The 13,611-nt window shown below is 38.3% G+C and overlaps 1 protein-coding gene across 1 annotated transcript in view; it reads left to right on the forward strand.

Annotated features, from left to right (window-relative positions):
• The first annotated feature begins 2,677 nt into the window (after window positions 1–2,677).
• The window catches only part of LOC124142703 (neuronal acetylcholine receptor subunit alpha-10-like), a 77,346-nt gene continuing 66,412 nt past the window's right edge, over window positions 2,678–13,611 (forward strand). The window contains exon 1 of the mRNA XM_046511293.2: window positions 2,678–3,421. The gene's annotated coding sequence lies outside the window, so the exon portion shown is untranslated. The remainder of the gene's footprint in view (window positions 3,422–13,611) is intronic.

Consider the following 13,611-nt stretch of genomic DNA (forward strand, 5'->3'; position numbering starts at 1 on the left):
CAGACAAAACATGGAACATATGGTACAAATCAAATAGGAAATTGCATAGGACATCAGTTTAGTCAACGATGCGTCCAATTTGGAAATCTTATCCACATGTCAACAATAATTCTTTAAGAAAGCTCTTTGAAATCTTTGTGAAATAATTGTTGAAGTGCTTGAATATTGCACGATATAAGTCATGGCTCTTATCTGGTAAATAGTGTTTTAGTCACTCTCAGTCGTTCTGCATACATCTATAAATGAAACAGAAGAGGCGGTTTCACCGGTCTGTTTTATTTCTAGCTCAGGGCCCCGTTCCACAAAGAGATCTTAACACTAATTGGGTGAACGTAACTTCACTAGCTTAACACAGACTGACGACAGTCGTAGCGCTAAGATTGCTTTGTGGGTCTGGGGACTGGTGGTTAAATCAGTTGATGGGATTGGGTATTTGACCATTATTGAACGATATCAGATCATCGCTATACCTGAAGCTTAAGTAAAACGTCCTGGCCAAATTATCTTTTTTTACTTTTCCAGCCAGCGCAGAATTGTTAGGAATTCATACTCATCAAGAATCTGATCATCAAAAGGAGGTCACAATTATTCCTCATTGGGCCTGCTTCTTGCCTAAATGCCGTACCCCAAATTGTACGTAGATGCTACCACTGATGTCGTCCAGCATTTTATATATGGTTTTCTCAGTAACCTGCAGATGGCATTTGCATTTATTTTTGACAAACTGTCCTCAAACTATGAAAATAGATATGTTACTATATCTATGGTCACCACGTCTTGTAACAAAAGCCCAGTGTATCAAGGAATGAAGTTTTCCTTTAAATTTGTCATGTAGGATATTGGTGTAAAAAAATGAAAACTTAAATGTTTTGATATAATTGAATTTGGTTCTTTTCTTGCAAAAAGCAAAGTAAAATACCTTGCCAGTACAGCCACGTCTACATATCTGAAAAAAACCCACCCTTGCCAGTACATCTTGTTCTCCATATATGTATGTAGGAAATTGTCACCACTTGTGTCATCCACTTCCGGTCATCACCTATATTGAACTGAATCAAATATTACACCAAAACATTATCAGACTTGTGTCAACCACTGGGGTTCATCACCTATATTGAACTGAATCAAATATTACACCAACACATTATCAGACTTGTGTGTCAACCACTGGCGGTCATCACCTATGTTGAACTGAATCAAATATTACACCAACACATTATCAGACTTGTGTCAACCACTTCCGGTCATCACCTATATTGAACTGAATCAAATATTACACCAAAACATTATCAGACTTGTGTCAACCACTGGGGTTCATCACCTATATTGAACTGAATCAAATATTACACCAACACATTATCAGACTTGTGTGTCAACCACTGGCGGTCATCACCTATGTTGAACTGAATCAAATATTACACCAACACATTATCAGACTTGTGTCAACCACTGGCAGTCATCACCTATATTGAACTGAATCAAATATTACACCAACACATTATCAGACTTGTGTGTCAACCACTGGCGGTCATCACCTATGTTGAACTGAATCAAATATTACACCTACACATTATCAGACTTGTGTCAACCACTGGGGGTCATCACCTATGTTGTGGAGAATAAAAAAATACCCAACTGTCAGCAGACTAGGTGTGCCAAGGTGTGTACAAGACTTGTGGAAACCTAGGTCATATCTGTTTAATAAGAATACAATGTATCCGGCTTAAACAAAACTGGGACAAATCTGGACATGAATTACATTGTTCATCACGTTCTATGCTCACACAGCACCGTTGGTTTCTTTGCTCCCGATTCCATGTCCTGTCGACGTTACAGTGTGCATAAGGGGTCATCTTCTGTATCTTCTAGACTCAATCATTAAGCAATGACCACATTCATTCGTTCTCCCTTAAAGTGTTGTTTATTCAACTAACTCGGGGTTCAGACATGCTACGAGGAAATCAAGAAACTCAATCCTTGGGCAACGCCAACATGAAAGCCACGTTGGTGACAATCAGTCTTCACCCGCCCTGGTTTGTATATTAAAAACGCCAGTGCCTTAGGAGGGTTCATATTTCTATCTCTGCCACATACAAAAGAAAAACATTTTGTGAGGAAGCTATGCTTCCACTGTATATGGTAACAGGCGTCTCGGGAACATTTGTACAACAGTTGATAATGTCATCTTATATTTCTTTGGATGATAAGTGACCGATTTGTTAATTAACATTTAAGATCCGTAGAAATATTATGAATATACGTCTAGTTAATGTCATGTTTCTGAAAAAAATGATTCGTGTATTCCTGTCTGCCAGGATCCTTCATCAATATCAATGTCGCACGTGTGTACAGTGTACAGAGCACTGTACGTATACATGGACCTACACTCCCACCAGATCCATTGATGTATGTATGCATATAAACTCTAATTCATCCCACCCTTAGCCCTATCTATAGCTACTTACATCGAGAGGTGAGGGTGGAAAGGAAGGCATGCCTAGCCTGGCAATCAGGCAAGTGTCCAGTGTTCACATTTCAGAACCGGGCAAAATATTGTTCCGTGAAACAAAAATGTTTTTACAATATGCGCTGAAGTAGGGTGGTAAATGTCTGCATGTGCGTCTATTTACCGAGTGGTCTGGAAGCACTGCATTGAGGCCTACCGCTACCTGCCCGCTACACGTGTGCTCCAGTGCAAGGAATATAGTTCTGCATGAGACGAGGCACACTCTGAGAGGGAGTGCACAGTGGACGGACGTGTACGCCAGGTCGATTAACGCCACTACCACCGCCTGCAGTGTATCAGATATTCCCAAATTACGTGATTAATTAGCAAACAAGCCCTCAGATCAGCCGAATTCAACGATCTAGCACCGTAAGGCTGTAACCCTCCGCTTGCATGGCGGTCGGAAATAGAGGTGTGAGCTAGTCGGCGCGGGACAGGTGCCTGTGCTGAGTGTGTGGAAGGAACGAGCGACTCCATCGCTACTCCTCACAGGTCATTTCATCGCTATTATACTGCCGTGGAAGGTTTCTATCTGTTTTAAAAAATTAATGAAGTTCTTATCAGGACAAGCAGCAGTTTGAGACTGCGCACAAGTGGCTTCCGATGCTCCAAGTGGCAGGAGGCAAGGAGAGTGTACAGGCCAGTACATGGTAGATCCGAGGTGACTCGCCCGCTGCCTGCTTGCCAGCCAGCCTGCCAACCGATACTTATGACTGGAAAACTTCGCTGACAACTTGGAATCTTTGTACCTGGGATACATGAGCTAAAAGCAGTGGTGTGAGCAGCCTAGAAAGACAAGACGCCAACAGGGTGAGAGTTGGAGAGTCCGGCTGATGGCATGTTGTCGTCAGCACCAGGGACATGACGGTTGTCTCAAACAGGAGCTACACTGCGACCACGTGCTACTCAGTCAAGGTAAGAACTGCTATGCGTTCATACTGCTACCTTTTAAAGTATTCCCTGGTGTGTGCACTTTAACATCTGGCGGGGTCGTGTGGTGACCAGCTGAGGCTGCGAATGATTCATAACGACTGAGCTGAAACATATTGTTTCACATTAACATACAATTTTACTTTCGACAACTATGACTAGACTACAACCTACTCCAGTTACTCTGATTATTGATTATGTGATTTTGCTCTAAGATGCGTTTTATGTGTTTCCTCGTTGAAAATAAAACAAATTTAGTCTCTCCGTTATTAATTTCTTTGAGGCAGTCCCATGGGATTCGTTTAAAGCAGTTCATTGCCGGCAACGAGAAGGTGCTACACCTGGCTGTGTGGCGATATGCGTATTGATCACTTACTCCCCACCGCCACCACCTCCCCTCCCCGCCCGCCAGCCCGGCCTCCCAACTCTACCTCTACCATCGCCAATAGTTAGCTATATTCAGTTACCCAATCTCTCGCCTCTTTGTTTAGCTTTTGTTACATTGCAGATCGCTTATGTCTCGATGGCCTTTTTCAATATACAAATGTGTCCGTGAATGGGGAGGCCTATTGGTTCCAGGTACAGATTTGATTTCCATGTACCTACTCTCGCGGCTTTATGAGGGAACTGATATGAAAGCCACGAGAGCGAGGCAAAGCTTTATCGGAGATGGCAGTTCGCCTGTTATGCGTCAGTTTGAACGATAGAAACTCTCACAGCCGAGTCGTGCTCAGTAAAGCTAATGTGTTAGTTTGATTGTATCAGTTCTAATGACGAGAAAACTTCGTGTGACAAAACATGAAGTGGTAATCCCGATCTCATTTTTTTCTGATATCGGCCATGTACGGCGTATTTCCCTGATGATTAAATGTATACAACACCAACTGTAACTGCGTCTCTCATCTAGTGCAGTGTTGTGGAAATATGGACACTCGACGCTGCAGTGTGGAGACCTGGCACCGTATATCTGCATCAAGTGGAACTCTCGGCAGCTAAAGCAATGTGTGCAGCCTCGGCTCAGTAATTGGGCTTGGACATACTGAAGCATGCCAAGCAACCTTTCTTAATTGCATATAAAATAGACCATGGGAAAGAGTTTCAAATTCTACATCATTATGCACAACACTGATAAATTCGGCTTATGTCTACACTCATTAATTTTCATCGCGGTTTATATGCATTCCATTGTCCATCCATCAAGCATGTAACATTAAACATAATGCAATAGTTATTCATGTATGAAGTTATAGTGAAAAGCTGATAAAGCTATAGTTTGATGACAAATAGAAATGTTTGATAGGTCAAACGGATTCTGATACGAACCATAAGCAGCTCCTCGGACCATCAACCAGTAGTTACTAATCATTACTTCTCTATAATAGGATAGAAATCGAGACAAAAACCTTTCAGTATGTTTCAATACCAAAGTATTTTCTACAATGTGGTTAGTGACGCGCGTATGTTATTGTTTCAAATCAATACCAAATGCAGAAAGTCTCCTGTAACACTCAATGGAGAAATATAGTGCAATTATGGGACACAATACTCTTGCTGTAACATTATATTATCACTCCTATATTTCGAGGAACACACTGTACTTTATGCAAAAAGATAGTGCATTTTGTTATCAAAGGTTTCAAAACATTTGTTATGACACAATATAATCACTTAAATAGTGAAGGACACACTACACATGATATGAACAGAATATAGTGTACAAAGATACATTCAGGATTTTATGACACAGTGCAATGCACTTTTCTAAAGAAGGACATAGTGTTGCATATTTTGATGCCCTTGCGTTAGCTAGATCCAAGAAACATAATGCGCCACTCTTTAATACATTCACGTTCTTTGATGTAGAATAATACATCATATGTGTAATGTAACTCAAGAAACATGATCAGTAAAATGGTAATATTTCTGTAGTATGACATAATACAGCCAAAATAGTGACACAATATACATGACACCATACATCGCTATGACAGTGACATGATACACATTCATATTATCAGGTAGCATTTAGTGGCTGTGGTATCAATGAAGACAGCGTTGACAGGGGTTATCAATGGACTATGATTTGTACCGAAATGTCGTATTGAAAGAGACTTTGACATCCCTTATTTAATACTGTCATCAATAAACGCGACCCATTCTGAGTGACTTTGGTGTACCTTAATGTAATGTAACATCTTAAATGACACAATAGTCGTAATGTAACACTTCAATATGATTCCCTCATGAAAGATGCATTTCATGAATTGTTATCAACAGTAAACAAACAATGTTCATGTGTCACTACAATGTACAATTATAATGAATTACGCAATGTATTTCATGCAACAGTATCAACAATAACACAACAATCTTGCTGTAACACCTTATCCACTATTATAATGAAGGATGCATTGCATTTGAAGCACCATTATCAACACAACAATCTTGCTGTAACAAAACAATGTACTGTAAGAATGAAGGATGCATTCTATTTCATGCAAAATTACCAAAAATAACACAACACTCTTGGTGTAACACAACAATGTACCATAATAATGAATGATCCTTTGTATTTTATGCACAATTGTAACCATTACACAACAGACTTAGTGTAATACAACCATATACCATAATAATGAAGGATGCATTGTAGTTTATGCACCATTATCAACAATAACACAGCCGTCTTTGTGTAGCATAACAATGTACGATTATAATGAATTATCCGTTGTATTGCATGCACCATTCCCAACAATAGCACAACAGTCTTGATGTAACACAACAATTTACCATTGAAAGGAAGGATACAATGTATTTCATGCACCATTGTCAACAATAACAACAGGCATGATTTAACACAACAATGTGCCATTATAATGAAGGATGAATTATATTTCATGCATCATTACCATCAATAACACATGAGTATTGAAGGAACACAAGAATGTACCATTTTAATGAAGGATGCATTGTAGTTTATGCATCATTATCAACAATAACAACAGTCATGGTGTAACACAACAATGTATCATTATAATTAAGGATACATTGTATTGTATGCATCATTACCATCAATAACACATGAATATTGAAGGAAAACAAGAATGCATCATTATTATGAAGGAAACATTGCATTTTATGCACCATTATCAACAATAACACAACCGCCTTGGTGTAGCACAACAATGTACGATTATAATGAATTATCCGTTGTATTGCATGCACCATTGTCAACTATAACACAATAGTATTGTTGCAGAAAACTATGTGCTATTATAATGGGAGATGCATTGTATTTCATGCACCATTCCCAACAATAGCACAACAGTCTTGATGTAACACAACAATGTACCACTGAAAGGAAGGATAAAATGTATTTCATGCACCATTGTCAACAATAATAACAGGCATGATTTAACACAACAATGTGCCATTATAATGAAGGATGAATTATATTTCATGCATCATTACCATCAATAGCATATGAGTATTGAAGGAACACAACAATGTACTATTAGAATTAATGATGCATTCTATGTTATGCACAATAATACAACAGTCTTGGTGTAACACAACAATGTACCATAATAATGAAGGATCCTTTGTATTTTATGCACCATTTTAACAATAACACAACAGACTTAGTGTAACACAGCCATATACCATAATATTGAAAGATGCATTGTATTTTATGCACCATTATCAACAATAACACAGCAGTCTTGGTATAACACAACAATATACGATTATAATGAAGGATCCGTTTGTATTTCACGCACCATTGTCAACGATAACACAATCATGATTAAACACAACAGTGTGCCATTATAATGGGAGATGCATTGTATTTCATGCACCATTATCAACAATGACACAGTAGTTTTGGTGTAACACAACAATGAACCATTATAATGATGGATGCATTGTATTAATGCACCATTGTCAACAATAACATATAATCTTTATGTAGTAAAACAATGTGCTATTATAATGGGAGATTCATTGTATTTTATGCACCATTCATTCATTCATTCATTCATTCATTCATTCATTCATTCATTCATTATTGATGTATAAAAACAATGTGCTGCTGTAATGAAGGATGCAGTGTATTAATGCACCATTATCAACAATAACACTACAATCTTTATGTAGTAAAACAATGTGTTGCTATAATGAAGGATGCAGTGTATTTCAGGCACCATTGTCAACAATAACACTACAGTCTTTATGTAGTAAAACAATGTGCTGCTATAATGAAGGATGCAGTGTATTTCAGGCACCATTGTCAACAATAGCACAACAGTCTTTATGTAGTAAAACAATGTGCTGCTATAATGAAGGATGCAGTGTATTAATGCACCATTGCCAACAACAGCACAACAGTCTTGATTTGGTTTATTTCTGAAAGACGCATTATAATACGTTTCACACAATATAGTAGTTCACCTCTTTAAAGAATGACACAATATGCTTCAAGCTACACTAAAAATTAATAATGCACCTTAAACAGATATGGAATATATATCTGATGTAACTCGGTAGTATACACTTATATACTATATAGAAGACAACATGTTGATGTACGATAATACCAACCTTTAGCACACGATACACTTGGCATCACAATATATGGCACTGATTTGCAGGCGTAAATATTACTGATGCAAATATTTAAGAACATAGAAGTAAACATTTATCATATGTCATATCGAGATATTCATTTTTTGAAAGACGCTAATTTATAACAAACTACACATCAACAAAGACAGAAAATACTTTATGTAATATGACGATGTAAACATGATGTAAACAATGTACTTCACATACTGAAAGGACGTAAACACTGTACTTGACGTAACACAGTAGGTCTCTGAAAAGAAAACACTGTATTTCCCGACGCAATTCCCTATTTTGACTTGCACTAGTTGTTCCCTTGTTTTTTTGGGGGAAAGAATTCACATGCACCCTCATGTGTTTGTGGTTAGTGCCACCGGTGGACCAGGATACGCTAACCTTTCGCGAACACCTTGTATCAATACCTTTCGATAGTGATGCATAAACACAGGCTTATGATACAGTCGGAATCGTACAATCGATTCTGCGGTTAGTAGAGATTTCTTATGATTATGGAACTCGTTTTTTACGCTTCTTTTATGTAGGACAGTAGGCTACACTCTATAAACACTGTACTTGATATCACATAACACAATGTGATGTACATGTATGTAAGAGGACGCAATATGCGTTGTTATAAGCAATTAACTTGTTTCATGCAAATCGTGTGAATCGCGGGTGCTACCGGTAGGGCAGGACATTCTTACCCTTTTCGCGAACACCTGGTGTCATCACTGATTTTCAGTGGTCCATACATACAATTTTCACAGCTAATTTGCCCTCATTGCAAAAAGGAATTTGTTTCTGCGAACAATCAAGACAATCATAGTTATTTACTTGCAATGACATTTTATATTTATAACATAATTAATAAAACGAAAAACATACAAAATATTGTGCACTGGTCACTTCTGGTTCGAACCATGTGAGAACAATACGCAACAAAGTACACACTATAATTTGTGAAACACACAATAACTATTTACTTTCATTTTGGAAACATTGAAAGAAACAACGTTTGATGTAGTGTCACAACAGAATTATAAAGAACCTGGCGTACTGCCTTCTTACAGGTCAATATTGGACATTCGGCATGATGGGTACATGACATAATGCAATAAATATGTTTTCAGTGTCTCTTCATTGTATTTTCTCACTACAAGCTGATCTTATACATACCCACATAGTATACATGGTATATGCCGCTATACAACAGACTGATCTCATACACGTATACTTCGTAGAAGTGGTATACGCCAAATTACAACACACCGATATTGTACACGTCTACATAGGAGAGATGGTAGTTCCACAAGCACATAAAATTACATCCTGCACGTGTACAAAGGATATGTGGCAAATGAAATAACATAATAAAGTTACTTACTGCACGCTAATGGAAGACACATGTTGCATGAAATAACATAATAAATTACCAAGGGCACGTCTCCATTGGGCGCAAAGAACATGCTGCAACACAATAAAATTTCATTTCTTAATATAGATTGGACGCAAGTACATGCTGGAACTAAATAAAACTGCCTCCTGCACGACTATTTTAGACATATGGCACATTAAAAACTCAGTGATATTATCTTGTGCACGTCTATTTTGGACGCAAGGTACTTGTAACTACACAGAAAATGCCTTATTTTACGTTTATCTAGGACACAATACAGCGGATCGTGTACTTGAGTAGATAGTGATCACACATATTAGTGCCCCTATGGGCATGATTTAATACACTGCAGTGCCCCTATGTACATGATGTATAACAATATAGTGCCCATGTGGTCATGATGTAACACAACATAATGTACAAGGTGTAACAGAACAGAGCTCCTATGGGCAGATGTAATACAGAATAGTGCTTCCATGTAAAATATATCACCTTTACCAAACTATACATGTTGTAACAGATTGTACAACATATAGTGGGTGAGTTAAAATATGTCACATTAGCAATATTCCAGCTTAGTACAACATACAAGAGGACAACAAAATACATGATGTTCTCTTAGCACATACTATCATACCCCAATGTAGGATATATAAGAGAAAAAGGTCAGGATGGAACACAATATAGTGACCTACGTTAGTACAAATAGACAAGCTAAATGCATTAACACCCAAAACTGTGCAATATGTAACATATCAAACTGCATTTTGTACGGCACAATACAATGACCCATGTACTAAGCTTACACAATACAAGAGCTACACGTTGCAATGTACCATGCACAATATATTATCCAGCAAAGTACATTATGAAACACAATATAATTCCTCTACGTACTTATGCATAAGTTGACAACAAACTACATAATGTAACACAATATGATTATGCTATAGTGTCTCATGGTTAACACATATCCTGGCACGACACCACACGAAGTAAGACGAACTAATGCCTTAATGTTCTTCTATAAACAACACACAAAACTACACGACGAAGCATGATATAACGGCCTCGTGTACTTCTGTATAAAAAGACACTTTGGCAAGACGGTAATGAGAAGATGAGTTACAAACTATCACAATATCCTGTGTTTTGTGAAAAGCTGTGACGCGGCGTGTACGAGTTGACATAAGGTAGCTCATTTCTATAATTAGACTTACACGAGGTACACATTTTTGTGCCATGTGTCATTCTCTTCCTCAACGATAGAATCATTCTGTAATCAATATGATCATTTCCATAATGTTATCAACGTATCGCTAGCAGCATTGTGTGAGAAGGTTTATGCCTCAACTAGTGTAATATTAATAACTCTGTATTGATCCTGGAGGCGGGGAATGTACCTCCCATTGATCAACACATTCTACAATGAATTTCTAATGGTGCTTCGGATACTGGTACACTATGATAGTGTTGCGTAAGAAGGCAGGTGATTGTATCACACTAAGTCTTCCCTCGTGATGGCGACTAACGGCTTCTGCGCTTGGTGGAATGCGTCTTATATGCCGAAATAATGTAACTTCTAAAATGTTACCATTATATTCATCGCTCGCCATCAAACTGTAGGTGTAACTTCCTCCTAACAATCGATTATATAAATACCAGTCCTCACTCGCTGCCAAGAAGATGTACTCGCGGCTGTATGAAATATTCATTCCTACGCGTACCTAGCATTAACTATGCAGGATATCTTGACGCCCCATTCAGCAGTCAGGGGTACTCTCACACTTCACTGACTATTCACGGACGTTCTAACACTACATTAAAAATATTCAGGAATATGATCACACTAGATTAAGTATGCAGGGGTATTCAAACAGTACATTAAATATGCAGGTTTATGCTAACCCTGCGTTAAATACGCATGGGAAATCTCACACTGTGTTAAGTATGTATAACACATCCTAACCCTCAATTAGTATGCAGTGATATCCTACAAATGTATTGAATATGCATGGATTTATCCAAAGAAGAACGTCGTTACTGGTGCATTCATTCCAAAATTCTCTTTCAGTGGTGCACCGCAGCTATGTGTGTCAACATGCAGTATATGTGAGCCATATGTAATAGCAAGGAGTGACAATTGTCCCTCATTTGTACCATAAATAAGAGCAGTACGAATGACCTGTATGTGGATGTTAAATAATAGCTATGACTGACAATTGTTCCTCATGTGTACCATTGATAAGATCAGTACGAATGACCTGTATGTGGATGTTAAATAATAGCTATGACTGACAATTGTCCCTCATGTGTACCATAAATAAGAGCAGTACGAATGACGTATATGTGGAACTTAAATAATAGCTTTGAGTGAACATTTTTCTGCATTTATCATAGCTTTGGGGGAAGTAAATTGATTGCAACATTCGCATTAACGAAAATGTTGTACTTCTTACCACATGTGTGTGATAGATGAGACAATTGATGCGTATGTCGTAGATATGAGACACAGTTGATGCATATGTGATAGATATGAGACCAAATTGTTGTAGCATATGTAGTTGATGAGACACAACTGGTACATATGTAGAACACGTAGTAGATATGAGGCACAATAGATACATACGCGGTTGGTATGGTAGATATGCGACATAATTGATGCATGTGTGGTAGATATCAGCCTCGATTGATACACATGTGGTAGATGAGACATATGGTACAATTGTGGTAGATATGAGAAACAACTGTACGTATGTGTTAGCTATGAGACAATTGAGGCATGTGTGGTAGATATGAGCCTCGATTGATACATATGTGGTAGATGAGACATAGTTGGTACAATTGTGATAGATATGAGTAACTGCTTTACACATGTGGTATATACAATACACATGAGGCAGTTGCTGTACATACATGCCCTATACAGAAATCCTTATATTTTATAAGGGATCGGTGATTACATGTGACAGCATTGGCAACGTCATCGTGCACATGCCCAACTGTGTTTATCCTTGCTCATGACATCAACCTCTGTCCTGCTTGATCCTGACTACGTCGTAGTGATGGTAGTACCTAGAGCGTAAAACAGTTTCGATTCAGTCATCCAATAGTCAGTACACAGAGTATATATGTCCTGTTATCTTTTCAGACAAATGTAGTCTTGTAGCGATAATAGTCCAGGATTATGTTCTTTGTGTTTAGTATGGAAGTAACCACCTGTTTTGCATCTATAAGAAAAGCCAAGAGATAAGCGACGAACGTGATGTCCTCAAAGCTTTTAACGAGTCATTCCGCAGTGTATGCAGATCGCTGATTAAAACACAAGACTGATAGGCAGATGAATGGCGGCCATCTATGTCTCTCGGGTGACTTGAGCTCTGGCTTCGTAAACTCACGCCCCTGCCCACCGTAACACAATGGATCTCATCCGCCTTGTGTTAATCCCCCTCACTGATGTTATATGAGAGAATATTTCGCTTTCTTTTATTTCTCATTACAAAGAAAACATTTGCCAATGAATATCGACACAAGCATCTTTCCCAATCTCTGTTGGCTATCATCCATTACTAGGATTAGATGTGCCTTCACAACGTTTCACAACACTGTTCCGTGAAGCGTAATGGATTTTGTGTCGTTTCAAATTTAATCTTCTAACAAGCGTGTTTGATGTAAGGTAATAGTGCAAGACACGTTCATTGCATTCGGAGGAGTGACAAATAGAGGAAAGTGCATGATGAGGCGCTGACGTAACGCCCATGTGTATATCCTTCTGGGAATTGCGGTAGTTGGAAGTGCCCATCTTGTCCACGTTGTTACAGCTAATGCTGATCCTGGAGCAAGAGCGCCTCTAACACAGTCGTTGGCTGGCTCGTATAAACGGCAGTAAAGAAGGACAAATGTTGGTTTCATAGGTGCAAATTGATACACCCGTCCCTCTATACAGGGTTACATATATCCCACTGACCCTTATTATGTTCTAAGTCGAATTTAACAAATCTTCATTCGTGTTAATGAGAGGCATGCGTAACGCTGTTGCACATAATTCTCATAATATGGAGGTAGCGCTATACTGAGAATTTGGCTGTAACCTGACCTACTGTAGATCACTTAAACTGACGAGACAGTTTATCTTGCAATGTACCGTGGAGTCTGTGTT

This window comes from Haliotis rufescens, unplaced genomic scaffold, assembly GCF_023055435.1.
Source record: "Haliotis rufescens isolate VD_foot unplaced genomic scaffold, xgHalRufe1.0.p SCAF_20, whole genome shotgun sequence".
Classification (NCBI taxonomy): domain Eukaryota; kingdom Metazoa; phylum Mollusca; class Gastropoda; order Lepetellida; family Haliotidae; genus Haliotis; species Haliotis rufescens.